The 26,938-nt window shown below is 35.0% G+C and overlaps 1 protein-coding gene across 1 annotated transcript in view; it reads left to right on the top strand.

Annotated features, from left to right (window-relative positions):
- The window catches only part of LOC111142027 (LDL receptor related protein 6), a 173,046-nt gene that overhangs the window by 66,124 nt on the left and 79,984 nt on the right, over positions 1-26,938 (top strand). The gene's annotated exons all lie outside the window — the stretch shown is intronic.

Genomic DNA, 26,938 nt, shown 5'->3' with positions numbered 1-26,938 from the left:
CAGGACTAGGAAGAAATCTGAATGCATGCTGCACACCAATATTCAAGGAAAAAAAAGGTATAATACATAAACGTGGAATTTCTAGTCAGATCATGTTCAGAATTTTAAGGATACTATCTATGTTCTTGTGTTTGAATGATTATTTTGGTTTCTCGTAGTCTCATTCTTAAGGTCTGAACAGAAACAGAGTCTTAGGAGTAGTTAAAGGCATTTTTTCCAAGTGTGAACATTTGTGAGTTATCTGAACTATGAATCAGGAAGCATTTAGAAGTATTGAAAATCATGAGAGATTTAAAGAATTTATTAAAATAAAGTTTTTGTAATTATGGAATTGAAGGTTTTTTGTTTTTGTTTTTGCCTTGTTTTAAAAGAATGAAAAGGGTTGCCTGCTTGGCTTAGTCACTTAGCGGCTGCCTACGGCTCAGGTCATGATCCCAGGGTCCTGGGATGGACCCTTGCATCAGGCTCCCTGCTTGGTGGGAAGCCTGCTTCTTCTCCCATTCCCCCTGCTTGTGTTTCTTCTCTCGCTGTGTCTCTCCCTGTCAAATAAATAAAATCTTCAAAAAAAAAAAAAAAAAGAATGAAAAGACATACAAGATGGTTTAAAAATAAATAGAAATAAGACGAGAAATAAGAAGTATATGATGAATATAAAAATATAATTGCTTTGTTTGAACTTCAAATTTGGCTTTAAGAGGGATGGTAGGAAGTAAATCTGGACATATCATTGTTTTTTTGACTTCCTCAAAATACACAAAAACTAATGAATAGTAGATCCAGAAACATACCATGAAACTAACCTCAGGCATCCAGATGAAAAAGCAGGTGTAAGAGCAGACCACTAAGAGCTACAGCACCTCCATAGCCTTACTGTTTGTACAAGAATAAACAGAGAGAATTGAGTGGGGTGTTTCACAGATCTTAAAAGCATGAGATCTCCAAAATAGCCTCAACTATTTACTAGATAATGTGGTGGACTATATTAAGAGCAGCAGCTGAAATGAGGTGGGGAGGGTTGCCCACTCCAGTATCAGCCAAGTACAGTGTGTCATGGTAAAGACAGGATAGAGCAATTTGGCTCCAAAGAATTCTTGAAATGGAGCTGCTAAAGATCTCTACCAGCACAGCGTACTGCACTGAATGGAAACAAAATTGAATACAATAGTAGCATAAAAATTGAACAAAACAGGGAAAATTAGAGGATCAAAAAAGGAAGGAAAGAGAAGGTTCAGATAAGGATAGGCTGAGAAAGAGCTGGGAGGTCTCAGAAAGGAAGCTACCATATTGTTTAACATTACATGAAAACAACAGAAGAGTGAATTCTGTAGAAAAACTGCCTTAAACACCATCTTCTAAAATTTCAGGAAAACTAATTATCCATAAGCTTGAGACACACAGCAGTATCAAAGTAAAAATCCCATTTAAGTTTATTATAAAGAACATCTTACATTTATAACAGTATTTTAAGCTAATAACAACTTTGAGTGCATCTTAAGCTTTATAGTTTTTACTCTTCCTCCCACATTTAATGTTTCTGATGTCACAGTTCACATCTTTTTACCTTATTCATCCATTAACACATTATAGTTATTTTTACTATAATTTTTTAACCTTCATACTAGATTTGTAAGTGATTTACCCAACAGTATTACAAAATTAGAGTATTCTGAACTTAACTATATATTTACCTTTTTACCAGTAAGATTTATACTTTCATGTTTTCTTGTTAGTAATTAGCACTCTTGTTTCAGCTTGGGGAAGTCCCCTTAACCTTTCCTATAAGGCTGATGTAGTAGTGATCAACTCCTTCAGCTTTTCCTTGTCTCAGAAATTCTTCATTTCTCTTTCCGTTCAGAGAGCTTTGCTAGGTAGAGTAGTCTTGGTTGGCAGTTGCCACCCTTCCACCTTGGCACTTTGAATATATTTTGCCAAACCCTTCTGGCCTCCTAAGTTTCTGCTGAAAAATATGCTGATGGTCTTATGGGGATTTCATTGTGTGAAACAAGTTCTATTTCTGCTGTTGCTCTTCTGGTTTTTAACTTTTGATATTTCAATTATAATGTGTCTTGGTATGATTTGTTTGGGGGGGGATTCATCTTAGTTGAAAGTTTATGCATTATATCTGGATGTCTATTTCTTTCCCCAGGTTAGGGCAGTTTTGGGGCATTTTCTTTCAATGAACTTGTGGCCCCTTTCACTTTATCCTATCTTTCTGGGACCCTTATCATGTGAGCGGTGGTCCACTTGATGGTCTCCTAAAGCCATCTTCATATTTATTCTTTTCTTCTGCTTCTTTGGATGAATTCTGTTGCCCAGTCTTTGAATTTGCTGATACTTTCTTCTACCTGATCTAGTCTGTTGAACTTCTCTATTGAGTTTTTCAATTCAGTTTGTGTTCTTTTCCTCTCTGATTTTTTTTTGGTCTTTCCTGTCTTTTCTGTGTCTTTGTTGAAATTCTCACCTTTTTCATGCATTGTTCTGCTCACCTTGGTGAGCATCTTTATGATTGTTATTTTGAACTCCATCAAGTAAATCATGTATCTTTGTTTCATTAAGGTCTGTTTCTGGAGTTTTAACTTGCTCTTTTGTTTGGAACATGTTCTTTTGTTTCTTCATTTTGAAGAAACTTGACTCTCTGTGTTGGTTTCTACACATTAGATAAAAAAGGCTCCTTTCTCAGTCTGGATGGAATGGTATTCTGTAGGACATGAACCTTATCTTATCAACATCCTGGTCTGAGTTCTTGGTTGTTTCTCAACCTTTTGTGATTGCCCAAACTGCTTTCTTTATTCTTAGTGGCTCCCAGTAGTGGGACTCCCCGGTGTGCCAAGATTTGCCAAGTGTTCCAAAGGGGAAAATCACAGCACCTAGATGTAGGTAGGTTGATTGGAAGCTGGATCCCCCACATAGTAGCTGGGAAAGTATATAGTTAGGGGCCTTCCAGGGACAGACTTGGAGATGGACATTTGTGCCTGCTCCCTCTGCACTGGACCCAGGTATACAGCCACTGAAGAGGTTGCTATTTAACCCATATTTAAGAACTACTTCATTGCTACAGTCCTGTGCAAAGTATGAATGCAGGCCCCATTGACTTTCAGAGACAGATGATCCAGGGGCTCTTCCTTTGGGTGGCATTTATAAAAGTTAGGGACATCAGATGTGTGTATAAGCTGATTGTGTAGAGATACTGGAGATTTGGATTGAGCTGGAGAGAAAAGGTGGAGGTGGTGTCGCAGACTTCTCTGGTCTCCTGGGAGGATTGCTGTCAGCCCCTGGATGTCTGCTAAATTAGAAGCCTGACCTTATATTTCCTACAGGGAAATATTGGGACATGGGTCTTATTATTTCCTCTTCACTGAACCCTGCTGCGGCCAGTGTCTTATGTAAACCTCCTGGTAATAACCAAAAGCAAAAAATCTGTATATATAGAAAAGATTAATAGGAATGTGAGCATACTACTACAGAAATTCAAGTCACAAAGAAAGCAGAGAAGAACAAAGGAACAAATGGAATACAAAATAGCCAGAAAACAATGAAATAAATGACAATATTAGGTCTCTACCTATCAGTAACTATATAGAAATGGACTAAATTCTTTAGTGAAAACATGTTGAGTGGCTGAATGGATAAAAACACAAGACCCACTATATTGTCTGCCTAAAAGAGACTTTAGCTTTAAGAGAACACACAGTCTGAAAGTAAAGGGATGGAAAGATATATTACATGTGAATGGAAACCAAAAGGAAGCAGGGGTTACTGATATCACACAGTGATACTGATATCACACAGAATAGACTTTAAGCCACAGACTGTAGCAAGAGACAAACAATGTCTATTATATAATGATAATGGGGGTAGTCCAATAAGAGGATATAACTTTGTAAATATTCATACACTCAACATCACAGTGCCTAAATAACATAAAGCCAACATTAACAGACTTAAAGAGAGAAATAGAAAGCAATGCAACAATAGTAGGGAGCTTCAGTATCCTGCTTTAAACAACAAAGAGATCACCTAGGCAGAAAATCAGTAAGGAAACATTGGCCTTAAATTACCTGCTAGCCTAGGTGGACTTAAGAGACATTTAAAAACACTCCATCCAGTAGTACCAGAATATACGTTTTTCTCAAGTGCATATGAAACATTCTCCAACATAGGTCATATGTTAGTCCACAGACAGGTCTTAATAAAATTAAGAAGGTTGAAGTAATATCAGGCATTTTTTCTGACCACAGTGGTATGAAAGTAGAAATCAGTTACAAGAAGAAAAGTGGAAAATTATTACCTCATACCCATTAGAATGGCTGTTATGAAAAAGACAAGAAATAAGTGTTGGCAAGGATATGGAGAAAAGGGATCTTTTGTGCCCTGTTGGTAGGAATGTAAACTGGCACAGCCACTGTGGAAAACAGTATGGAGATTCCTTAAAAAAACAAAACAAAACAAAAAAAAAAACTGCCACGTGATCTGGTAATACCACTTCTGGGTATTTATCTGAAGAAAACAGAAACACTAACTTAAAAATACATATCCATCCCCATGTTCTTTGTAGCATTATTTATAATAGCCAAGGTATGGAAACAACTTAAGCGTCCTTTGATGGATGAAGAAAATGTTTGTGAATTCCAAAAAAGAATATTATTCAGAAATAAGAAAGAATGAAATCTTACCATCTGAAATAACATTATGCTAAGTGAAAGAAGTTAGACGAAGATAAATACTGAACTCACTTATATGTAGAATTAAAAAAAAAGAAAAGAAAAGAAAAAACCTACAAAACCACCAAAGCTCATAGATACATAGAACGGGTTGGTGGTTGCCAGAGGCAGGAGTAGGGCATGGTCAAAGGACGGATGGAAGGAGTCAGAAGAAAAAGGTACAAACTTTAATTATGAAATAAATAAGGGGATGTAATGTACCGCATGGCAACTATAATTAATAATACTATACTGCATACTTGAAAGTTATTAATAGTAAATGTTAAGTGTTCTCCTTATAAGAAAAATACTCTATGTATGGTGATGGGTGTTAACTAGATTTATTGTAGTGATCATTTTGAAATACATGAAACTAATATCCGTGTTATTGCTTAATTTAAAAAAAGTTAAAAATTGGGAAATTTGCACACATATGGTGATTAAACAAAATCTTCCTGAACAATCTGTGGGTCAAGGAAGGAATCAAAAGGGAAATAAAGACATGTCTGAGACAAATGAAAATGGAAATGCAGTATTCCAAAACTTAGAGTACAACAAAAGCAGTACTAAGAGGGAAGTTTATAGTAATAAATGCCTGCATTAAGAAAAAAAAATCTCAAACAACCTTAATTTATAACTCAAAGAACTAGATAAGAAACTAAGCCTGGAGTTACCAGAAGGAAGGAAATACCAAAGAATCACATTGGAAATTCATGAAATAGAGACTCTAAAGACGAAGGAAAAGATCTGTCTGATCAAGAGCCCTTTTTGAAGAATGGAACAAAATAGACAAACCTTTAGTCAGACTTAACAAAAAAGACTGAAATCAGAAATGAAAGAGAAGACATTACAGCTGATATTGCACAAATACAAAGGATCAGAAGAAACTACTATGAACAAGTATATACCAACAAATTGAACAACCTAGAAGAAATGGGTAAATTCCTGGAAACATACAGCCTATCAAGACTGACTCATGAAGAAATAGAAAATCTGAATGGACCAATTACTTGTAAGGAGATTGAATTAGTAATGTAAAACCTTCAACAAACAAAAGTCTAGGACCAGATTGCTTCACTGGTGAACTCTACCAAACACTTGAAGAAGAATTAATAACAGTCCTTCTTAAAATCTTACACAAAATAGAAGAGAGGGGATCTCTTACTCATTTTATGAGGCTATTATATTACCCTGATAGCAAAACCAGACAAGGAACCTCTAAGAAAAACTATGGACCAGTCTTCCTAATGAATATAGATGCATAAATCCTTAACAGACACTAGCAAACCAATTCAATAGTACATTAAAAGGATCATACACAATGATCAGTGAGATATATTCCATTGACAGAACGCAGTATTCATTCATGACAAGTCTTAACAAAATGAGTATGGAGGGAACGTACCTTAACATAGTAAAAACCATATATGACAAACCCATGGCTAACTATATCCAAAAGTAAAAAGCTGAAAGCTTTTTTTCCTAAGATCCAAAGAAGATAAAGATGTTCACTCACTCTTGCTGTTATTCAGCTTAGTACTGATGGTCCTAGCCAGTGCACTTAGGCAAGAAAAAGAAATAAACAGCATCCATAAATGAGAGGATTAAGTAAAACTGTCTGTATTTGCAGTTACATGTTATATGATGTTATATAAAGATAATTGTATAAACCACCACAAAACTATTAGAATTAATAAATTGAGTAGAGGTACAGGATACAAAATCAATATGCAAAAATGAGTTGCATTTCTATACACTAGTAACAGACTATCAGATATAGAAACTAAGAAAATAATTGTATTTACAATAGCATCAAAAAAGTATATGTATATAGCCCACAGTAATCCATTTAACCAAGGAAGTGAAACACTTGTACCCTGAATATTATAAGGCACTGATGAAAGAAATTTGAAGACACAAATAGATGGAAAGATAATCCCTGCTCGTGGGTTTCGAGAATTAATTTGTTAAAATCCCCATAGTACCCAAAGCCACCTACAGATTAAGTGCAATTCTTATCAAATTCCAGTGAAATGTTTCACAGAAATAGAATAAACAATCCTAAAATTTGTATGGAACCACACAAGCCACCTATTAGTTTTGAGACCCCATGCTCCCTGATTTCAGACTGCATTGCACAGCTACAATAATGAAAACAGCATGGTGTTGGCATAAAAACAGACACAAAGATCAGTGGAACAGATTAGAGAGTCCAGAAGTAAACCAGGGCGTATATGAATAATTAATTTATGACAGAAGGGCCAAGAATGTACAATAATGTAAGGATAGTCTCTTCTTCAGTAAGTGATATTGGCAAAATTGGGCAGATGCACAAAAGAGTAAAACTGGACCTGTATCTTACACCATACACAAAAATCAACTCAAAAATAAGTTAAAGACTTAAATTTAAAACCTGAACCCATAAAACTCCTAGAAGAAAACATGGGGTAAACTCCTTGACATCATTATTGGTGGTGATTTTTGGATTTATCAACAAAACTAGTTGGATAAATAAAGTAAACAAGTTGGACTACATCAAACTAAAAAGCTGCACAGTAAAGGAAACAAAATGTCAACAAAATGAAAAGACAGCATGCAGAATGGGATAAAATATTTGTAAATTATATGTTTGAATAAGTTGCTAACATCCAAAATATTTAAAGAACTCATATAGCCTGATAGTAAAAAATGTCATTAAAAAGTGGGCAGAGGAACTTAGTTTAATTTTTCCAAGGAGGATTTGCACATGGCTGTCAGCTGCAGGAAGAGCTCAATATCACTAATTATCAGAGAAATGCAAATTAAAACCACAGTGAGTTATCACTTTACACTTAAAATTTCTGTCATCAAAAAGTTAAGTATTGGCAAGGATGTCGAGAAAAGGAAACTTTTTTGCACTGTTGATGGGAATTATATATAGGTGTAGGCAGCTTGGAAAATAGTATGGAGGCTCCTCAGGAAATTAAAAATATCACTACCATATGACCCAATAATTCCCTTTTGGGTATATTTCCAAAGGAAATCAAAATAGGTTCTTGAGATATCTACACCCCCATGTTCATAGCAGCATTATTTATAATACCCAGTACCTAAAAATGTTTACATCTGTCAATAGATGAATAGATAAAGAAGATGTATGTATATATTCAATGCAATATCATTCAGCCATGAGAAAGAAGGACATCCTGCTCTTTGTGATAACATGGGTGGACCTTGAGGACATTAGGTTTAGTGAAACAAGCCAGATAAAGAGAAATACTGCATGGTATCAGATATTTGTGGACTCTTTTTTTTTTTTTTTTAATGTTAAACTCATAAAAACAAAGAGCAGAAAAGTGGTTGCCGGGGTTGAGGGGATGGTATAAATAAGAAGAGGTTTTGTAAAAGGGTATAAACCTTAAGATAGAAGATGAATAAAGTCTGAGGATTTAATATATAACATTGTACTTACAGTTGATAACATGAGTTCAAGCCCCACATTCGAGCCTCCACAAGTTCAGAAATGAGAAGGGATGACAGAACTAAGAATTATAACTAAAAGAAGAAAAATTATTTGAGTAAAGGTAGTTAAATTGGAAGGGACTGAAGAGTGTGTAAACAGAAAAGATCTTAGGAGTTGAAAAGGAAGAAAAATTTGAAGACCAAAATGAAATGTAAAAATATAAAAAGGGTGGGAGAGGAAGTAACTAATATTGAAGATAGTCAAAGAAGAAGCAACACAGATAGAAGACCCTTTTAGGAAGATAACCAAAGCAAGGGAATAGAATACATAAGAAAAACTATAATTCAGGGGGCACCTGGGTGGCTCAGTGGGTTAAGCCACTGCCTTCGGCTCAGGTCATGATCTCAGAGTCCTGGGATCGAGTCCCGCATCGGGCTCTCTGCTCAGCAGGGGGCCCGTTTCCCCCTCTCTCTCTGCCTGCCTCTCTGCCTACTTGTGATCTCTCTCTGTCAAATAAATAAAATATTAAAAAAAAAAAAAGAAAAACTATAATTCAGGAAAAATTACTTAAAACAAGATTTTAAAGTTCAGTTTGAAAGAGAACACTATTGGGGGCACCTGGGTGGCTCAGTTGGTTAAGTGCCTGACTCTTGATTTCGGCTCAGGTCATAATCTCAGGGTTGTGGGATCAAGGGTTGTGGGGTGTCCACTTGAGATTCTCTCTCTCCCTCTGCTCCTTCCCTGCTTATGTGTGCTTTCTCTCTCTCTCAAATAAGTAAATCTTAAAAAAAAAAGAAAAGAGGGGCGCCTGGGTGGCTCATTGGGTTAAAGCCTCTGCCTTCAGCTCGGGTCATGATCTCAGGGTCCTGGGATCGAGCCCCGCATCGGGCTCTCTGCTCTGCGGGGAGCCTGCTTCCTCCTCTCTCTCTGCCTGCCTCTCTGCCTACTTGTGATTTCTCTCTGTCAAATAAATAAAATCTTTAAAAAAAAAAAAAAAAAAGAAAAGAAAAGAAAACACTATGTACCTGAGAATAATAGTCAAAGCAAACAACACCAAGACATACTCTAGTAAAATTATTCTATAGAGAAAAAAGTACTCTCTTGGCCTCTAAAATAAATTACTTAAAAGGAAAAGAAAATTGAATTAGCATCAGACTTTCCCACAGTTTCACTTCACGTCAGAATTAAGTAGAGTAGTATTTTCAAGATACTCAAGAGTAAGAAAATGTGAGGCAAGCTTTTTTTTTTTTTTTAATACATTATAACTGACTCTATCCTATAAAGCCACTATTGCCAGCATGCAGGAAGTCAAAAAATACCATTTCCCTGAGTCATTCCTGAAAATGTGCTAGGGTCTGAGCTTTAGACCATCAAAATGATGAGTGAGATATCAAAAAAGGTTTGATGAAGCACATTAAATATATAATTACTTGTAGTATAAAAACTAAAGGAGGATTCAAATTCAGAGTATAATATGTAACAGTTATTTTTAGATAAGGTAAAGTATGACTCTAAAAAACTGGAGGGAGAATAGAGGGTACTATATACAAAAACTTTGTAGAAGTCTTCATAGTAACTACATTGGTATATTAATACTCATTCTGAGGTTTTTTTTTTAAGACTGTTTAATGTTGGATTAAGTGAGTAATCATTCTATTGCCCTTGCATATGCAGGATTTTCAGTATGAAAGGAAGTAAATATGATACTGTAGAGCTCTGTTAATTAAGGAAAACTGACAATTCTGAATTTCACTTAGAAGTACTGGGGCACCTGGGTGGCTCAGTGGGTTGAGGCCTCTGCCTTCGGCGCGGGTCATGATCCCGGGGTCCTGGGGCTGTCTACTCGGTGGGGAGCCTGCTTCCCTCTCTCTGCCTGCCTCTCTGCCTATTTGTGATCTCTGTCCAAAAAAAAAAAAAAAAAAAAAAAAATACGGGCATGAGCTTATAAGGTATTTTATGTTACACAGATAAATATACACAAATATGTTTATTTCCTAACTATTAGCACTGAAGTGGAATAGGGGGAATAAAAATAAAAGCACCCATATTATATTCTTGGGAAACTGTTCCACCTTAAAAAAAAAATCATACCGGGGCACCTGGGTGGCTCAGTGGGTTAAGGCCTCTGCTTTCAGCTCAGGTCATGATCCCAGGGTCCTGGGATCGAGTCCCACATCGGGCTCTCTGCTCAGCAGGGAGCCTGCTTCCCTTCCTCTCTCTCTGCCTGCCTCTCTGCCTACTTGTGATCTCTGTCAAATAAATAAAATCTTAAAAAAAAAAATCATACCTTTCAGATGAAGTTGTTTCTGTGTCTGTGGCAAGAAATACACAAGATGAGTGGGAATGTATGTCATACCAGATAGCAAAGAACTGTTATAGACTCTAGGTTTATTTTAGTAAGCCTGGAGAAATAACTTGAGGAGCCTCTCTCAGTTCAAGAATGAAAAGAAACTCATCAAGTATGTTTAAATCCTTGAGTTCATAATGATACTGTAGAAAGGAAGTGGTCCATTGGAGAGGATGATAGGGAATCAATTCATCATTATTCCTAATGTTGGTAAAAAGGAAAAGAAGCAATTTATTTCCCCGTTCTTTCTACATGAATCTACCAGTAGCTAACAAAACAGTAGATAGGGGAAAGCTGTTCCCACTAATATATGAAAAACAAGTGATACAATTAGAATATCAGCATTTGATAACTTTCAGTGAACAATTGGATCTAGGCAGTGAACGTGAGTGGATGCTAACATCACAACTAGAAAAAGAATAGACATTATTTGCCTGCTTTTGGAGGAAGAGTGCACTGTTACGTTTTGCCAAAGGTATCAGTTCAACATGAGTCTGATCGAACTTGGAATTTGCAGGAAAAACAGAGGACAGAGAAACATAGTCAGCTGCTGTTTGAGTTTGCATCAGTGGATATGGACCCAGAGGTTAAATATATCCCAGGTCCTCTGACAGATAAGCTGTGAAGAATGATGATGGAACCTGTAGATTAAGAGAGACTGAAAAGAGCATTGAGGGAGGATGAGTAGGCCAACTACAGGGTTTTTAGGGTAATGAAAATAATTCTGTATCATACTATAATGATGGATACATGTCATGCATTTGTCCAAATCTGTAGAATGGACAACATCCAAGACTGAACCCTAAAGTAAACTATGGTCCTTGGGTGATTATGATGGTAATCATAAACCAGTGTAGTTTCATCAAGTGTAACAAAAGTTATATATTTTTTTAACACTACAAAAAAGTGGTACAAAAGTACCATTCTGATGGGGGATATTGATGGTGGAGAAGACTGTGCATGTATAAGGGCAGGAGGTATATGGAAAATTTTCTGTACACTCCCTTCAATTTTGCTGTGAACCTAAAGCTGCTGTAAAAAAAATAAAGTCTTGAGACTTAACAGACATAGGAAACTAAAAACAACAGGTGGCCAAGACTAAACTTTTCTGTGGATGCACACTCAGGTAATAAAACTAAAAAGTAAAGGATTACTGTAAAGTCAGAATAGTGGTTACTTTGAGGAGAAGGGTCAGAATAGTAGTTACTTTGAGGGAAAGGAAGGGTCGAGACAGGGTCCATGAAGAGTTTTCTGAGGTTGTTAGGAAATTTCTTTCCTGATTTGGGTGAAGGTTACACTGTTTTTTGTTTTGTTTTTTTTTTTTTTTTTCCCCTGTATCAGTCTTATTTTATAATAAAAAGGTAAAAAACAAGTTATATTGAAGCTTCTCAGCAGATAGAGGAAAATGAATTACCAGCACACATTGGAAAGGTGGAAACTTAGAGGAGTTCTTTGCAAGAGAATGTTTTCATCAGAATAAATTCGATGAAAAAAAAAATTCACATGTAGTCACTAAGGGATGTAATGTACTTTAAAAATGCAGTTTTTGTGTATATGTTAATTTTATATTACTTTTCCATGGTGGTCTCTGTTTAAAATTGGGGCATATTATAGTAGAGGTAATTCTACAAATGATTAAGCTAATGTTATTCAAGATAGAAATCTTCTGGAAGTTAAGATAAGGATAGACCTTGGAGTACCCAGGGAAGGAATAAACTCTGTATGCCTTTAGTCTTCCTTTAGTGATCAGTGTTTTGATTTTTGCTTTTGATAGGAGCATGTAGCAGACCACAGTACCTAGTATTTTTTAGGAATTCAGTAAATGTGGATCAGATGATATTATTTATTACAGAAGAATAATTGTGTGTTCTTTATGAAAATGGTGCTTTTGACTAGTCATTAGCAATGCGTGATCTTTTTAGCTACTCTTCTGCTGATAATGGATTTGTCCTTAAACTTACTACACTTTGAGTTCTTTTTGAGATGAACACCAATACATTTGTCAGAAAGCCATACAAATACTTGAGGAATGCAATTTGGTCTTGGAAGGAGTAAGCTAATTAATTCTCAGTTGAGAACAATATCCTTAACCTTAGGTCAGTTACATTCTGCAAAGAAACCTCACACAAAAGTAAAAGTATCTTAACCGGTTCAGTTCTGGGAAAAGCTACATAATTGTTGATTCCAAATCTGAAAAACCCACATGAGCTGTACAATTTCCATGATGAACTTCAAAGATTTATTACTGCCCCTCTTCCTTTAAAGAAAACAAATAACAGGAATTTATAGTGTATACTTATTTACATTTGTATATCTCCTTTCAAACAGTCTTCATATAAGCTGTGCAATATAGCTTTAAGTATCATTTGCCTTTGGACACAGATTACTCAAAGCTCTCATAGGCATTTCCTAACATACATTAATATTCCTAAACACTATCTCCGCAGAAGGTACATCACCTGTAAGAGTGTTATGTGCTTTGTGAGATATAAAATTCATAGTTCTTTGATCTTCAGTTGCAACAGGGGGAAAACTGCAATATTTATCTTTGGGAAGACTACAATATTTAGTTTTTAAGAAAATTGTCAAGGTGTGCCTCGGTGGCTCATTCAATTAAGTGTTCAACTCTTGATCTCAGCTCCGGTCTTGATCTCAGGGTTTTGAGTTCAAGCCCCACATTGGACTCCATGCTGGGCATGGAGCCTGCTTAAAAAAAAAAAAACAATTATCAATATACAGTTGACCCTTGAACAACAAGGGTTTGAACTGCACAGGTCCACTTACATGTGTATTTTTTAAATAAATGTATTTTTAAGTAAATGTATTTTGTCTTATGATTTTCTGAATAACATTTTCTTTAGTTTACTTTATTATAAGAATATAAATTATGATACATATAAAAAACATTTGTAAATTGGCTCTTTATGTTATCAGTAATGCTTCTGATCAACAGTAGGCTATTCTTGTTAAGGTTTGTGGGAGTCAAAAGTTATGTTTGTATTTTCAGTTGTGTTGGGGGTCAGTGCCCCTAAACCCTGCATTGTCAAGGGCCAATTGTATTGTTAAGGTGGCATTTCTCCCTAAACTGATCTGTAGAATCAACATAGTCTCAAAAGTTCCAAAGGAGTTTTTGAATGTGTGTGTGCACACTTTAAAAAAAAACAAAAAACAAAATTGACAAATTGAATCTAAAGTTTGCCTGGGAATGTCTAGAACCTATTAAAATTAGTTCAGTTGATTTTATTAAGGTAAAAAAACATATGGCATCTTTCAACTTGATTTCAAGATTTACTGTAAAGCTAGAATAATTAAAACAATGAGGTATTAAATCTAAGGATAGAGTCCAATGGAACAGAATAGATTTCAGAAACAGGTGCACGTATAGGTAACTGATTTTAAAGTAGATATCAAGGGTGTAAATAAGCTATTTTAACCTGCCTTGACAGACACTGAAGAAAAATAATAAACTTTAACATCTTTAGGGAGGGGCGCCTGGGTGGCTCAGTGGGTTAAAGCCTCTGCCTTCAGCTCAGGTCATGATCTCAGGGTCCTGGGACTGAGCCCCACATTGGGCTCTCTGCTCAGCAGGGAGCCTGCTTCCCCCCACCCCCGCCTGCTTCTATGCCTACTTGTGATCTCTATCAAATAAATAAGTACAATCTTTAAAAAAAAAAAAAGTATTAAAACTAACATCTTTAGGGAATAATAAAAGCCCTCTGTGGAAAATAATTCCTAACAACTAGGGTCAGGTTTTTAATTTAAGGTTATTAAAGAACACTTTTTTTGGGGGGCGGGGGTGAGGGTTAGTGTTCTTTAGCAGCTGCAGGGAATGGGGGGAATGGTTGGAGGTAAGTCTAGGAGGATGGATGGAAGCCAGATCATACAGGTCTAGTATTCTGAGAAAAGGCATTTGAGTTTTATCCTGAAAAGTAGTTGGAGTCATTGCAGATTCTCAAGTAGCAAACTGACCTGGCTAGATTTGTCTTTTGGAAGTCCCAGTTTGATAGTTGTATAGAAAATGGTTTGAAGATTATTTATAATTAGTTCACTTCCTTAAATCTTCCAGTAACTCATCATTATTCTCAGGTGAAGTACAAACTCTTCATTGTGACTTAAATGATCTAATTCCTTTATCTCACTTAGGAAAAATGTTCTCACCAATTCCTTACTTACACACTAAGACCTAGTCCTAATGAACTACCTGTAGCTCCCTGAAGATATATCTTTGATGACTCCTTTTTCTACTTTGAATGGCTGGTTAGATGGAAGTGCCATTCCTTTGAGAGGGATTCGGAAGAGTAGAGTAGGTTCCTTTTACTTCTCTTTTTTCTTTCTTCTCTTTTTTCTGTTTTTTTTTTTTTTTTTTTTTTTTTAATGTAGGAAGAGTAAGGTTGAGTTCAGCTTTAGACATGTTTGCAGTTGAGTTGCTTAGAGAAAACTATGGTTATGAAGTCTGGAGAGCTTTGGATATATGAGCCTGCAGCTCAGCAGAGCAGTCTCACAGGGAGAAACAGATTTATAGTCATTATCAAGTTAATGGTTATTAAAGCCATGAACTATAAACATAGGGGAATTTGTATCAGTACCAGAGACTTAGGCAAAGATAACAAAATACCAGGAACCTTGAAGAATTTCTGCATGGTTCAGGATTGAAGGATGTCCCAATCTGACTGAACTGTTGTGAGATTAATCATCCGTTTTTGTCTGGGTTTCAGGAAACCCCTTAGACCTAGGCAGACTGACATGGTTCATTACCTACGGAACTTGTGTAGAATTGACTTCTCAAAGAAGCAAGTTGAAGAGATTTGCCCAAATAAGCAATAATAACCTCATCTCTCCAGAGATGATGGCTGGAGGTAGGGATGAAGAGGAGGAGGAGGTGGTGGGCTAGGGTGAAAGTAGGCCTCATCTGGATTCTGTTACTACTTCTGGGAAATGTACCAGGTACTGAAGGACATATATATTATGGCAACCATACTTGACATGATTGAGCATGTTAGGCAAAGATCAGAGGTGTAGTTAAAGCTGGCTGTGAATGAGCACAATGGTGTCAGAGAATAAGCAGACTCACGATATTAACAGATTTTTTAATCTGTTAATCCAGAAACATGGGAAAAAAAATACACGAATATGCTGTTATTGCTAGCCTCAAATCCAGCCCCCTCTGTGCATGATTTGGTTTCCAAATCAAAACTGCAAACTGAAAATTTATTTACCTTCTCTCTTCTTGATCTGAAAACCTGGACCAGGAATTTTTAGGCTATAACAGAATTGATCTCAACTTCCAGTAAAGTATAGACCTCCCTCTGAAATATAAGCAAATAGAAAACAACAACAACAACAGAAACAGGGCATACAAGAAGATACTACAATTCGAAGAATGACCTGTATCAAGGAACCAGAGCAAATGACTTCCTGTAATCTCCTGTAAGATAGTGGAGAAAAAAATTATCAGAGTTTAAGAGGACACAGTATACATGCAAATAGAGTTAGTAGTGTGAAAGAATACATTTAAGATCAGTAAAAACAATGATAGTAAACAGCATGATTGTTTAAAACAGTTTAAGCAGTGAGGACTTAAAAAAAAAAAATCAGTGGAAGAGAATTTAACCTTGAAAAAATCTCGCAGAATTTGAAGAAGCAGAGATGAAATGATGGAAGAAAAGATGTGAGATCTGACGGTTGATGCAGGCAGGTGTTCATGTGTTAGGGCAACAGAAAGACATAAGATATGCAAAGAATCAAAATAGACTATTTCCATTTGCTCTGTCTGAAAAAGTTACTTGATATGCTTTAGGATTAAAATGTAGAGCTTGGGTGAGGAAGTCAGATAATTAAATATTTGTGAAGAATGAAACCAGTTAAACGTGGAGCTAAATCTAGTAATTGATGTTAAAACAAATGTGTTTTTAAAACTTAGACCATGAGATATTTTGAAATAGAAAATAATGAAGTGCATAATAAATATGTAACTATCAGGTGTTATCAGTAAAAAAGAGAAATGATGGTGGGATGGTTAGATGAGGAAGAAGGGCCTGCAGTCGTAAAATCATCTTAATATCTTCCCTTGTACATAGGGCTCTCAGGATATACTGCTTATTCTTGCTGTTGATAGCTATCTAAATTGGATCAAATATGATTTAAAAACGTAACGATAATTGAAGTTGAGTAAAATAGTTTGTATATCCTCCAAATCCCTAGAAACATAAAGGGAGCATATAAACTCAATCTAGTGAGAAAAGTCCGTGAAAAAGAAATGGGGGGAGAGTAAGGAAAGGATAAAATGGACAGCATAAGAAAGAATAGGATCCAGCAGTTATGCTGTTAAATATAAATGCAAGATACAGATTCTATAATCTGAATGTTGAACAATATCTGCTTTTAACCATACTGCCATTTTTTTCATGGCATGATTTTAATGATTTCCACTGTCACACACAGTGTATGTCTACATCTCTCTTTTTTTTTTTTTACATTAAGTTTAAGAAAAAAATTTTATCCATTTAAAAATTTTTAAATGTTTTACTTATGTTAATTGTATTTTTTCTTTACTGATAAAAGCAAGTATTTTCCACAGTGTTAATTATAGTGGAGTCTCATTATGCATGGTACTTAATTCTTTAAAGTTGTTAGAAACACTGACATAGTGGATACAGAATCAGTGCTCTTAGGAAATACAGAATTAGATTCCTGCTAGCTTATGGTTAAAACATTTTCATCAGCTGATCATTTCATAATCTTTTTAATGTAAGTTTCTGCTTAAAAACACTTTAATATATAGTGTTGAGTGTTGAACAATAAGGATGTTTAAATTATAGCACAGTCATTCAACGTAGTGTTATATAGCTAAAAGAAATGTTTAATAACATGGTAAAAATCTTTACAATGCCTTGTTAAATGAAAACAGGTCTTTATGATGAAGTAAATGCCACAGATTTTAAAAAACACAATTTTGTAAAAAAAAAAATCAAGACGAGAGGGTGAGTTGGTCTTTCAAAATAAATTAACCATTTTTCTCAAGGCAAATTAACCACTGTTGAGAAACATGGCCTTTGGGGTCTTGTTGCATATATTCCCAAAGAAGAAGCTCAGTAATTTGGGGTGCTAAATGCTCTTTAGTCTTGGCTTACTGCAGGTGCCTTCATCATTTCTTGGTTTGGCTCAGCTTTTTTCCTTCTGTCCTTTGGAGGCTATGATTTAGAGCAAATGGATTTTTACTATATTTTAAATTCTGAACCTTGTTTGTTAGTTGGTTTCCTGTTGTACCTTAACTGTTATAAAAATAGAAGACAGATTTTCTGTTTCTAGATGTTTGGGAATTGGCTTGTTATTTGTATATATACATGTATGTATTGTATGCATGCTTTAATAAAGGACTAGAAAGATGTTCTTTTCATTTCTCTTTCCAAATTTTCATGGGGAACATACATGTATTTCTTACATAATCAGGAAAAAAGTAAATACCAGATTTTGATGAAATGATTTAGATACCTTTAATGTTTCTCTCTTTCTATTCCAGATATAGTATTTCCTTTACTTCTGTCTGGCATACCTACAGTCTTGAACACAGTATAGTTCCTTCAAGTGATCCCCAGTTAGATGTATAAGACACTATTCAAGTTGTTTGCCCATCTTTAAATTAACGCATTTTTCTTAGTTGTAAGAATCTCGTTGTATTCTGGAAACAACTTTTTTCATTACATATATGATTTAGAAATAATTGCTTTTCATCTTGCAGCTTTTGTTTTCATTTTCTTGTTGGTGTGTTTTGAAGCAGAAAAGTTTTTGATTTTGATAAAGTGTAATCCATTAGCCTTTCTTTTGCTAAAAGCATTTTTGATGTCTTTAGAAATCATTGCCTAACCCAAAGTCATGAAGATTTACAGCTTTGTTTTCTTGCTAAGAGTTTTATTGTTTTAACTCTTACATTCAGATTTATGCTGCATTTTCTGTAGGGCATCTTACACTCTTATGTCAAATTTATTTTCAAGTATTTAGTTATTTTTTTTGTGGTGTTGTGGATGAATTATTAATTTCAATTTATGTATTCTTTTAAGATGCCACATCTAAATGAGATCATAGAATATTTGCCTTTCTCTGACTTATTTAATGTAGTATAATGTCCTCAAGGTCCATTCATGTTGTTGCAAATGACAAGATTTCTTTTTTTTTTTTTTTTTATAGTTGAATAGTATTCTGTTGTACATACACACACATTATCTTTATCCATCCATTTGTCCATAGACACTTAGGTTGTTTCCATGTCTTGGCTTCTTTAAATAATGCTTAGTGAACATGGGTGTATAGATACCTCTTTGACATAGTGATTTCACGTTTCCTTCAGATGTTTACTCAGAAGTTGAATTGCTGGATCATCTGGCCCTATTTTTAATTTTTGAGGAACTTCCATACTGTTTTCTGTAGTAGCTGTACCAAATTACATTCCCACCATCAGTGCACAGAGGTTACCTTTTCTGCACATTCTTGCCAGCATTTGCTATCTCATGGTTTTTTGTTTTTTTGTTTTTTTGTTTGTTTGTTTTTTTGTTTTTTTTTGTTTGTTTGTTTTTTGGTTAATGTGTGCCTAGCCCTGTGGGCCCTATGGAAAGGTCTACTAGGGCATCCGTGGTTGAGCTGATTTATCATTTTCCTTGTCCTCATGAGGAAACTTCTGCCTCTTTTCCTCACTCTTTAGTATTTTCTATATTTAGAATCATGGCACTTATGAATTAATGACAGTTTTACTTCTTCCTTTCCAATCTAGATGCCTTCTCTGTGTGTTTGATAGTACTGATTAGATCCTCTGTTACATTGTTGAATAGAAGACATCCTGTTTGATCCTGACTTTGGGGGAAATAATAATAATAATAAAAAATTCATATTATATAATTATATATAATTACATTACACATTATAATTATATATTACATATACATTTGATATATTAAATATAAATATGTTATTTACATTTATATATTTGTTATTATTATTTTGCCATTGAGCATGATTTTAGCAGTAAACTTTTTTGTAGACACCTTAATCAGGTTGAGGAAGTTTCCTTCTATTCCTAGTTTCTTCACAATTTATACCATGACTGGATATTATATTTTGTCCAGTGCTTTTTCTACATCTACTGAGATGATCATGTGATTTTTTTTTTTTTTTTTTTTTTTTGGTGAACATGATGAATTAGTTGTTAAACCACTGTTGCATTCTTGGGGTAAATCCCATTTGGTCATGGTTTAGAATCCTTTTTAGATGTCACTAGTTTCAGTTTGCTGACATTCTGTTGAGGATTTTTATGTCCTTATTCATTAGAGGTGTTAGTCTATAGTTGATTTTTCTTATTCTGTCTTTGTCTGGCCTTGGTTATCAGTATAATACTAACCTCATGGAATGAGGTGGGAGGTTCTTCTTCCTCTGTTTTCTGGAAGAGTATGGGATCGACATTATTTCTGCTGCAATATTTAGTAGAAGTCATCAGTGAAGTTACCCGGGCCTGGGGATTTCTTTATGGGAAGATTTTAAATTACTAAGTCAATTTCTTTATTTGTTCTAGGTCTTTAGGTTTTTTTAAATTTCTTCTTGATTCACTTTGGTTAACTCGTTTCTTTCTAGGAATATTTCCATTTCATCTAAGTTGGCATAAAGTTATTCATCATATCTCCTTATAATCCTTCTAATTTCTGTAAGGTCAATAGTGACGCCCCTCTTATATTCATGATCTTATTCACAAATTTCCCAATTTACATCTTTTCTTTTTCGGGGAGCCCAGTCTGCCTAAAAGATAGTCAGATTTGTGGATCTTTTCATAGAATCCACATGCAGTTTTATTGAATCTTTTTCTCTACTGTTTTTTGTTTTAATATTTCATTGATCACCACCTTAATATTTTAATTTTTTCTTATGCTAGCTTTGCATTTAGTTTGCTCTCCCCTCCCCGCCCCCAGTTTCTTAAGCTTGCAGCTTAGTTTATTGATTTGAGATTATCTTCTTTTCTAATACAGGCACTTAAGGGGTAAATTTATAGAATTTACCCTAAGCACCACTTTAGTGGTATCCTATATATTTTTTAATAAATGTTTTATTTGTTGTATTTTCATTTCCTTTTACCTGAAAATACTTAAAAGAATTTCTTGTGATTTCTTCTTGGACTTTCTTATTATTTATTGAGAAGACATTAAGGAAGAATTTAGAAAAATTTAGAATTTAGAAAATTCTCATTTATGGGTTTCCCAGATTTTATTGTTGTTGGTTTATTAATGAATTTTGTAGTTCTCAGGAAATACACTTTATATGATTCAGTTTTTTTTTTAATGTTTTATTTATTTAAATGAGAGAGTGTGTGCATGAGTGCCCTAGGATCGTGACCTGAGCCAAAGGCAGATGCCCCTGCTTCAGTATTTTAAAGTGAATTGAGATTTATTCTATGACCTAGTATGTGGTCTATCCTGGAGTAAGTTCCATGCATACTTTGAAGAATGTATGTTCTATTATTGGATGGGAATTTAGTTTATTATTCTAATAACCAGTTTAAATTGGTTGATAATGTTCAGATTTCCATATCCTTGATGATTTTCTGTCTAGTTCTTTTTTTTTAAGATTTTATTTTTAAGTAATCTCTATGCCCGATGTTGGGCTCAAATTTACAACCCTGAGATCAAGAGCTGCATGCTCTAGGGGCACCTGGGTGGCTGGCTCAGTCATTTAAGTATCTGCCTTTGGCTCAGCTTGTGATCCCAGGGTCTGGGATCAAGCCCCACATTGGTCTCCCTGCTCAGCAGGGTGTCTGCCTCTCCTCCTCTTTCTGCTTCTCCCCCAACTTGTGCACTGTCTCTCAAGTAAATAAATAAAATATATATTTTTTAAAGTTGCTTGCTCTATCAACTAAGCCAGCTAGGCATCTCATTTCTGTCTAGTTGTTACATACTTCTGTGAAAGTAGGGTGTTGAGATCTTGGACTGCGTCTATCACAGTCTTCATTTCTGTCAGGTTTTTCTTCATTTGTTTGAGGCTCTGTTTTTTGTTTTTTGTTTGTTTTTTTTTTTGTATATGTTTATAGTAGTTTCTTCCTGATGATTGGAATCTTTGTATAAAATGTGCTTCTTTACCTCTTATATATTTTTTATCTTAAAGTATATTTTTGTCTGATAGAGTCACTCCGTCTCTCTTAATGGTTACTGTGTACAGTGACCTTTTACTCTCAGTTTGTATCTGTGAATATAAAATGTGTCTCTTGTAGACAGCATATAGTTGTATCTTGTTTTACCCAGTCTAACAATCTTTGTCTATATATAGAGAAGTGTTTTTTTTTGAAAAGGAAAAACTGTATATATTTAAGGTGCTCAACCTTTTAGGTTTTTTTTTAAAAAATAGATTTTATTTATTTATTTGACAGAGAGAGTACACAAGCAGGGGGAGTGACAGGCAGAGGGAGAGGGAGAAGCAGGCTCCCTGCTGAGCAGAGAGCCCAGGACCTGGGATCATGACCTGAGCTAAAGGCAGAGAAGCTTATCCTACTGAGCCACCCAGGTGCCCCCAACATTTTGCCTTTTGATTGAAGTGTTTATTCACATTTAGTGTTATTAATGATATGCTTGGGTTTACATCTGACATTTTGATGTTTGTTTTTTCATATCTGTTTTTGGGATTTTTTTTTGTTGTTCTTTTCTGCCTTCTTTTGTATTAAGTAGGTATTTTCTAATAGGTAATTTCTTTGTTGATTTTTTAATTTAATTTTTTTTTTCAAGAGTGGGAGAGAGAGTATGGAGGGGCAGAAGGAGAATAGAGACTCTTCAGCAGGACCCGTGCCCAGCATAGAGCCCATCTTGGGGCTCAATATCACAACCCTGAGATCATGTCCTGAACCGAAATTAAGACTCAGACACTTAACTGACCGAGCCACCCAGGCATCCCAATTTTTGAACTATATTTTTGAGAATAAAACAATTTTAGTGATTATTCTAAGTGTTGCAATATGCATTTTGTTAAAATCAACTTTATATAAACTGAGTTACTTCCTGTAAAGTAAAAAATTTTACTCTAGTGTGTCTCCATTCCCTCTCCCTTCCTTTTTGCTGTGATTGTCATTTATTTATTTATTTATTAAAGATTTTATTTATTTGACAGAGAGAGAGAGACAGCAAGAGAGGGAACACAAGCCAGGGGGAGGAGGAAAGGGAGAAAAGGCTTCCCACTGAGCAGGGAACCTGATGTGAAACTCTATTCCAGGACCCTGGGATCATGACTGAGCCAAAGGCAGATGCTCAACTGACTGAGCAACCCAGGTGCTTGTAGTCTTTTTGTATTAAACTACATTATTTGCTGTTTTTGGTACTCCCTAATTCTTCCCGAGGATTCAGGTTACCATTTGGTCATATCCTTGCTCCAGTATAATTCTGTTCTCTCCCCTGTCCTTTGTATGACATATCTTTTATTTTTAAAAAATTTCTTCTCCTATTTCTTTTTGATTTTTAAAAATTTCTCCTTACGGATGCAGTGTACAGCATAATGACTATAGTTAACACTGTTTCATGACATACAGGAACGTTACTGAGAGTAAATCCCATGAATTCTCATCACAAAGAATACATTTTAATTTTTTAAAATTTAAAATAAAAATTTTTTAATTTTTTTGAAGTTTCTACATGAGGTGATGAATATTAGCTGAACCTATTGTAATCATTTTAGAACATATGCTAATCAAACCATCATCGTGTATGCCTTAAACTCAGTGATGTATGTCAATCATTTCTCAGTAAAACTGAAAAAAAATCACAAAAAAAATTTTCATTTTCACTTTGTTTCCTTATTGTGTTTATTGTGTCTTGTGTTATTTCTACTTTAAACTTCATTTCTGAAATGATTTACTTATATTTCTTATTCTTTCATCAGTTCTGTCACCTCAATTTTGAGGTTTTTAATTTTAATTTGTGTTATTCTCTTGTGTTAAAGTATTATTTTGCAATAGGTTATAAATTTTATTTGTTCAAGAGCCATATATTTCTGGCATATTTTAATTATCTGTAGAGATATGATTCTTCTCTTTATTTTTGGTTTTGTTTTGAATATTAACTTTTTAAATGGGATTTTCCCTTAATACTTCTTTGTCTTATTTTCATGTGTGATTGTTTTTCTTGAACTCGTCGAAGAAGGCAGGGTGCATCATAACTTTTGTAATTTCACAGAACTCTCATTTTGTGTGTGTTCTAAAAATGGCAGCTTGCTTTTTGATGTTTCCTGACTCTGATTCCTTCTCCCACTTTTTTTTTGTACCTTATTTTTCCATTATCTTGCTTGTACCTCTCATTCTCATTTTTCATTCTACTCCCAGTAATTTATCCTCAGTTTGGGGCTTTGTCTGGAAGGGAGCCCTGGAATGTCAGCTTTGAGAGTTCACAGTGGGTTAAAATGCACTAGCCCCCTTCAGTGCCAACCATGAATTCATTGTATTCACTCATTCTTGGAGTGGCCAGAACCCCTCCTAGTCAGCTGATGTTCTCATATTTGTTTGCCCTACTTTTCACTGTTACCTATCTTGTGTGTTCTCCTGTTCTTAGGTCTCTTGATGGCCCTGTTTTTTTCTTTTTGATTCCTCCTGCAGAAATACTGATGCCAATCAGCTCTTATGGCTCTTGGTAGTTTGCCATACCTTTTTGGATTTTGGATTTTGTGGTAATATTTTTTTACTTGGCTCTGTTGTGAATGTTGTCCATGGGTTTTTGTTTTGCTACCTGGTTGTTGTGTTTTCTTGTGGAGGGCTTGTGTAGATTTTCAAACCTGTGCTGCTACCACTGGGAGCAGAGGTATATATATATTATGTATTATAACAGCTTCACTGCAATGAAGGAAGCTCCCTTCCAAAGTTAGGCTCACATGTCAGAATTAATGACAGTAGTGCTTTGGTATGACCAAACAAAGATTTATTACCCACACAGGTGGGGGAATTCTGAAACAGGGGCAGAGGACAGCTTTCTGGGAAGAGGTCCAGAAACAGAGAAAGTGAATGCAAGTGCACAGGTGTTCTGTAAAGGATAAGTCCAGTTGGTACAGATTTTGAGAGGCACCCACCAAGCATGGAATATGAAAGAGGCAGCAAGTGGCTTATGTACTTGGGGTATTGGTGGGATTGAGCCGTATCAGTACACTGCTGAAAATGACAGACACGGGGAAGGGATGTTACTCAGAGGTTATCAGCACTAAATCAAAGTATCAACAGCACGTTCAGTTTCTTTTCTTTTGTCTTCATATTGGAGATCCATTTTTTAACTCCTCTTGTCGTGACATACTGCTGAAGAACTGGGCTTTGATCTTTCTGCCATGTTTGTTTTTGGTACCCATGATCAACTCCTCCTTAAAGAAACTTAAGTTTTCAGGGAGAAACAGAGAGATGGGCCTACTTAGTAATCCCAATCAGAGAGATGAAAGGTGAAGACTATGTAGTTATTTCCATTTTCAGGAACAAGTCACCATTGGTTGGATGAATCAGTAAATGACCAAAAAATATGTTAAGAATAAGTGATAACGGGGCACCTGGGTGGCTCAGTGGGTTAAAGCCTCTGCCTTCAACTCAGGTCATGATTCCAGGGTCCTGGGATCGAGCTGCACATTGGGCTCTCTGTTCAGCAGGGAGCCTGATTCCCTTCCTCTCTCTCTGCCTGCCTCTCTGCCTACTTGTGATCTATGTCTGTCAAATAAATAAATAACATCTTAAAAAAAAAAGAATAAGTGATAGCTTTCCAATTCTTCATTTTGTTCAGCTCTGTTAATTACATATATCATTTAAGATATTTAATTTTAGGGGCGCCTGGGTAGCTCAATTGGCTTACGTCATGATCTCAGGGTCCTGAGAATGAGTTGAGTCTGACATTGGGCTTCCCACTCAGTGGGAAGTCTACTGCTCTTTCTCTCTCTCAAATAAATAAATAAAATATTTTTTAAAAATAAGGGTATTTAATTTTATCAAGCATTTACTGAGTACTGAGTGTCTAATCATCCCATTTAATTTGTGCACAGTGTTGTGTGAGATCTTGGGAATATAAATAAGCCAGAGTATAGTATTTACTTGATTCTAAAATGATACTGATTTTAAGAACTTTTTATTTATAGACTAAAACAGGAAATGTACACCTCAGTCGTAAAATGCTACCCCATCTCAGAAATATTAAAATATTGAAAAATGTATCCTAAAATTGAGGGGTTATTCGTGAAATGTTTATTAAGTACCAGACATAATGCTAAATGCTTTTGCATATGTTATCATATAACTTTATAGTAACTTAGTGGGGATAGATTATTATCTTTCATTTATAGATAAAGAAAATAAAACTTGCAGAAATGATGTAAGTAATAAGTGTCAGAGGGACATTGAACTCTGGTCTATCTGATTTCTTACTGATATATAAATGTTTTTAGCCAGTATATAAAGTGTATATCTTTTGTAAGTGTATCTTTTAGGGAGGGATTTTGTTTTTACTGTTTGTTTTCCTATATTTACTTCATAGGGTGAATTTTAACTTTTTATTTAATAATATACAAAGGACTTAAAAGGCTTTTTTTCTTCCCAAAGTTTTTCAAAGATTTTATTATGGAATTCGTAGTTCTTTAGGGTAGTTAATGAAATTCTAAGTCATTTATTACTATTCTTCCTTTTCCAGCTGTGTAACTTCTTTCTTGGCAGCTTCTCAGAACTCTCTTACCATACTGAATTTTGATAGATTTTAGTGTGAAATATGTAGACCTATTTAAATTTGGACTTAAGCTATGATATCATTCCTGTAATTAACATAACCACTTTGGTAAACTTAATAAAGCCGTTCATTTAAAAAGTGGAAGAAACCACCTCAGAAGTTGACATTGTGACAGTTCTTTTGGGGAAATGAAAAGGAAAAGTAATCTGCTACGGGAAAAAGAAGAAAAATGAGAGAAAATTGTGGTGATGTGGGCTGGCAGAGTAGGGATGAGTGTCTAAAATAGAAAATTTGTTTGGTAAACTGGTCATGCTAATCTTGTATTCAGTTTTTTAAAAATCTGGCCTGAATTTAAAACACCTTAGGCTAGGACCGTTCCATGTACATAATAGATATTAACTCTGCCTAGATAAAAATTACCTTACTGTTCTTGAATTTAATTTTGTATGCTGGTGGTCTCTTCAGTATTTGAGATCATCAAGTAATGTCCAAGACCTTAAAAACTGGATTGTATTCCCTACAATATGTGATGTTCTTTCTTTCTCTTCGGTTGCTTATACTTTCCATTCCTCCCTCCCAGTCTGTCTATGAAAAGATTATATTTGACATTAGGTAAATATCAAAGAATTTTTTTTCTTGAATATTATTTTGGAGCAGAACATGATTTGTTTGTTATTCAGAAGTATTTACTGATAACTCTCCATAACACTGCAAAGTTCTGTGGTTGAGCACTAATCAGGCTCTCTACCTTTCCTTTTCA

This window comes from Enhydra lutris, unplaced genomic scaffold, assembly GCF_002288905.1.
Source record: "Enhydra lutris kenyoni isolate GAN:26980312 unplaced genomic scaffold, ASM228890v2 scaffoldscaffold7, whole genome shotgun sequence".
Taxonomy (NCBI): domain Eukaryota; kingdom Metazoa; phylum Chordata; class Mammalia; order Carnivora; family Mustelidae; genus Enhydra; species Enhydra lutris.
Note: the sequence above shows the minus strand (reverse complement) of the source record. Positions and strands in the feature narration are given on the sequence as shown.